Source organism: Cricetulus griseus, chromosome 7, assembly GCF_003668045.3.
Source record: "Cricetulus griseus strain 17A/GY chromosome 7, alternate assembly CriGri-PICRH-1.0, whole genome shotgun sequence".
Classification (NCBI taxonomy): Eukaryota; Metazoa; Chordata; class Mammalia; order Rodentia; family Cricetidae; genus Cricetulus; species Cricetulus griseus.
The window spans coordinates 69,828,955-69,834,176 of record NC_048600.1 but is presented as its reverse complement, the minus strand read 5'-3'; the positions used below and the strand labels follow the sequence as shown (position 1 = coordinate 69,834,176).

Sequence of the window (5,222 nt, the reverse complement as noted above, 5' to 3'; positions counted from 1 at the left end):
GAGATGAGTGTGGAAGATAAGCTCACTACAACTGAACATTTTATGTTGAGTATAATTTTGCTCTTGACTGAAAATTGCACAGATATAGATAAGATGTGTCTCTTTAAAACATTTAAACTGCTCACAGACAGAACATAACTTTTCAAAACACCAGGGCAAAATAACACGTGCTTCATTAAACACGGAAAAATCACAAAAAGAGGAATCACAGAGTCGTATAAAGTTTAAAAAGACTAAATTATAGACATTAAAAATAAGTGCAAATGAGTTTAGCAATTGTTTTACATGAGCAAAAGTGATTTCAAAGTGAGTAAATGCTCCCCACACACATAAATTCCACTCCATTGGAAGGAAATCTCTCTGAAATAAAGTAATATTCTCCACAAGAAAAGCTTAAAAATTAATGGGAAAAGACATGACAGACAAATTGAACAGCAAGAAATCAGATTCACAGATGCAATTTGAGAGGAATAGAACTCAAAGTTCATGACAGCATTTAAGACCAGTCACGTTATAAAGTATTTGGTACATAGTAGGGTCTTGTTAGTTTATCATTTGAGACATTTCTTTGAAATAAATATGACATTATCTAGACATTGAGAAAATTGTGTAGTAAGATAATGGAGCATATACCTACAGCCTTGATTAGAAGAGTTGAAAATGATAAGATGAGGGGCCAGAGAGGTGGCTCAGTGGTTAAAAACACTTGCTGCTCTTGCAGAAGACTGTGGTTCAATGACAGAGTTCACATCTGTAGACTCTCTACTGTCTAACTCCAGTTCCAGGGGATCCAGTGCCTTCTACTGCCCTCCAAGGCATCTGTATACACATGCATACATTCACACAAGTACATGCAATACACATAAGTAAAATAAACCTGCTTTTAAATTAAGGTAGGAAGAATGCAAATGGTAAGAATTAAATGTGTTGGTTTAAACTGGTTTTTGACAACACAGATACAGTTTTTTTTCTAAATAGCCTTAGGAATCATAAGAACCAATCATTTATGAGGCTGCAGTGAACATCTTGATCAAGTGTCAAGATAAGAATGTCAGTACTATTTCAGAGCCCGTAGCAATAACATTTGAAATTAGACTTACAGGTTTCACATTCCAGCCTCTCAGAAACTACTAAATTCTTCCAAATCATTGTTGAGTGAAAACAGAGATTAAACTCATTGTATCACAAATTCTTTTTTTCCCACTTAAAATGGAAACACTTTTATTGATAGTGTAAGATGGTCATATACATATAAAGACAAACACAAGACAATGAAGTGTAAAATTGCAGCACATGGGCTAATATTCTTCACCCTCATCATCTCCTTCAGCACTGTCTGCCCCAACTTCTTCATAATCCTTCTCTAGGGCAGCCATGTCCTCACAGGCCTCAGAGAACTCCCCATCCTCCATTCCCTCATCCACATACCAGTGCACAAAGGCACGCTTGGCATATATCAGATCAAACTTGTGATCTAGGCGAGCCCAGGCCTCAACGATGGCTGTGGTGTTGCTCAGCATGCACACAGCTCTCTGGACCTTGGCCAGGTCTCTACCAGGTACCACAGTGGGAGGCTGGTAATTAATGCCAACCTTGAAGCCAGTGGGCCACCAGTCCACAAACTGGATGGTATGCTTGGTCTTGATGGTGGCAATGGCAGCATTGACATCTTTGGGAACCACATCCCCATGGTACAGCAGACAGCAAGCCATGTATTTACCATGGCGAAGGTCACATTTCACCATCTGGTTGGCTGGCTCAAAGCAAGCATTGGTGATCTCTGCTATTGTGAACTGCTCATGGTAGGCTTTCTCAGCAGAGATGGCAGGGGCATATGTGGCCAGAGGGAAATGGATGCGAGGGTAGGGTACCAGGTTGGTCTGGAATTCTGTCAGGTCAACATTCAGGGCTCCATCAAATCTGAGGGAAGCAGTGATGGAAGACACAATCTGGCTAATGAGGCAGTTAAGGTTAGTGTAGTAAGGTGGGACGCTTAATGTCGAGGTTTCTACGACAGATGTCATAAATGGCCTCATTGTCTACCATGAAGGAACAATCAGAGTGCTCCAGGGTGGTGTGGGTGGTGAGGATGGAGTTGTAGGGCTCAACCACAGCAGTGGAAACCTGGGGGGCTGGGTAGATGGAGAACTCCAGCTTGGACTTCTTTCCATAATCGACAGAGAGCCGCTCCATCAGCAGGGAGGTGAACCCAGAGCCAGTTCCCCCACCAAAGCTGTGGAAAACCAAGAAGCCCTGAAGACCTGTGCACTGGTCAGCCAGCTTACGAATTCTGTCCAAGACAAGATCAATGATCTCCTTGCCAATGGTGTAGTGGCAACGGGCATAGTTATTGGCAGCATGCTCCTTGCCTGTGATGAGCTGCTCAGGGTGGAAGAGTTGTCGGTAGGTACCAGTGCAAACTTCATCGATAACTGTAGGTTCCAGATCTACAAACACAGCCTGGGGCACATGCTTGCCAGCGCCTGTCTCACTAAAGAAGGTGTTGAAGGAGTCATCTCCTCCCCCAATGGTCTTGTCACTTGGCATCTGGCCGTCAGGCTGGATGCCATGTTCCAGGCAGTAGAGCTCCCAGCAGGCATTGCTGATCTGGACACCAGTCTGGCCAACGTGGATGGAGATGCACTCACACATATTGTCTTGGAAGTGATCCGCGAAGTCTGAGTTAAGAGAGGGTGACGAGGACCTCCCATTAGCAAACTACCAAGGAGTCCCGGGGAGAAGCAGTGTCCACAAATTCTTTATAAAATAAAATTCTTTATAAAATTTGAGGCCATTGAATAACAAAATTCATGGGAGGTAACCATAGCTGTGTGGTATTAAAATCAGTAATTTCTCATGCACTGTTATCCAGCAAGAAGTATGGGGAAAGTAGATTAAGCACTAAAGACAAGATTTTGAGAAAAAAAAAGTAAGACAGACATACAGACCAATCCAGAGACAAAGTTTAATGAGTGTAATTAATAAAGCTTCTAAGGGCTCATTAACTTTTATTTTAAATTTATTTATTTTATTTTATGTGTGTGGATGTTTTGCCTGCACATATGTCTGTCTGCAACCCATGTGTGTGTCTGGTGACTGCAGTGGTCAGAAGACGGCATCACATTCCCTGTAACTGGAGTTAGGGACTGTTGTGAACCATCACATGGTTGCTGAGAACTGGACCTGAATCCTCTAAAAGGGCAACAAGTGCTCTTAACTGTTGAGCCATCTCCTCAGCTCATATGATTGTTAAATTTTTAATGTTTTTGGAGGGCAGCAAGATGGTTCAACAGTGAAGGGCGCTTGTTACCAAACCTAAAACCCTGAGTTTAGTCCTTGGAACCTACATGAGGGAAGAAGAGAACTAATGCCCACAAACTGACTCTGCACTTTCTTTGCACATTCACTGGGGCACATCTGTGGGTGAACACATAGAGAAAATAAGTGCAAAAAAACTGTTTTAACTTCTAAGATAGCTGAGGGGAAAGCCATATCTAATAAAAGCTATTAGAAATGAGAGTCTTTCTATTTTAGTATGAAGAACATTGTGTACAGCTCAAGGCTAATAGCATTTGAGAAATCCCATTGAAATCGATTATTTTCTAGAAAAAAATAAATTAACAAAGTTTGCTCACACAGATGTAGAATACTTGAATCTCTGAAGGACCCAGGGAGATATTCATTTAAAAAAACTCAGCCATCTTGTTCTATGTGCCAAAACTTAATTTGCTATGTGTCAAAGAATTACATTTAAAAATCCAGTTATTAAAAGAAATAAAATCAAATATATGTAAATGTTTAACTTGAGGCTTTAAGATCTCTTATACATAGATATCAGTTGCAGAATCTACAAAGGGAAAAAATAATCTACAGATCTGAATTACTGAAGCCCCACATCTTGGATGAGAAAATTTAAAATTGGAAGAAATTATTGCAATACCCAAGATAGGAAAAGTAATAACCTTAACCTAAGCAATAAAAAAGTCATTGATACTATTGTAATCTGAATGGAACTGTCCCCATAGTCTCACATTTGAAGACTTGCTTCCCAGTTGGTGGTACTATGTAAGGAGGTCATGGAACCATCAGGAAGTGGAGCCTTGCTAGAGGAAGTACATCACTAGGGGTGAACATTGAGGGTTTGTGGCCTCAGCTCACTTCCTGTTCTATCTTGCTGCTTCCTGTATGTGGGTGAAATACAATCAACCATCTTCCTGATGCTGCCATTGTGGACTCTTCTTCTGGACCATCAGCCAAAACAAACTCTTCCTTCTTAATGTCACTTTTGTCAAAATAGTCTATCAGTAACGGAAAAGTAACTGATACAAATTCTAATGAAAATTATCTAAATTAGTGGGGGAAAACTGATAACAACATGGTGGCAAAAGAAAGGAAAAATTGAAGCTGCCTGCAGAAGAGAAATATGAAAGTTGTTTTCTGTTGTGTGTTTGTTTCTGGTGGTACCCAGCATGGAACCTAGGGCCTTATGCATTCTAGGCAAATGCTCTGCCACTAAGTCATACTCTCAGGCATAATGTTGTTCAAGCTTTGTTTAATGCCTTCTGGGAGGCAATTTGGCTGTTCACATCAAGAACTTCAGAGTATACAATCTTTTTTAACATTATCTATCGATCTATCTCCCTGTCTGTCATCTATTTATTTATGGGAAAGGGCATACAGCCACAGTGGATATGTGGGTCAGAGAACAACTTACAGGAGTGAGCTCTCTCCTTCCATCATACAGGTTCCAGGGATCAAACTCAGGTCATCAGCCTTGGTGGCAAGCACCTATACACACAAAGCCGTCTCACCAACCCCTCAAAGTGAAAAGATTCTTTAACCAGGTATTTCTACTTACAGGAGTTTATCCTAATGAAATAAGAACTCTCTGGAGGGTTGCTTGTTCCAGGACCTACTGCATAACCATTGTTTATACACAGAATCTTCAATGACAGGGGGAAAAAGTAGTCATTAGAGCCCAAGTACTTAAGGTCAGTTGTTAAAAAGTATCTTGAGCCACCCCCATCTCCCTGCACCCTGGAGCCTCACCTCTTACCTTCTAAGCCAGTGCAAAGGTGGAAGCTGGGGATGTGCCATGCAAACATGTTCCATCCATGATAGGGAAATGAAGACTGAAATCATATGCCCCCAAAAACCTACCATGTCACCAAAAGCCCTGTACAGATTCAATGCAATCCCCACCACAATTTCAATTATAGTCT

At 41.1% G+C, this 5,222-nt stretch overlaps 1 pseudogene; it reads right to left on the bottom strand.

Annotated features, from left to right (window-relative positions):
* Positions 1–1,283: 1,283 nt before the first annotated feature.
* On the bottom strand, positions 1,284–2,658 carry LOC100761726 (annotated as a pseudogene).
* Positions 2,659–5,222: the final 2,564 nt, after the last annotated feature.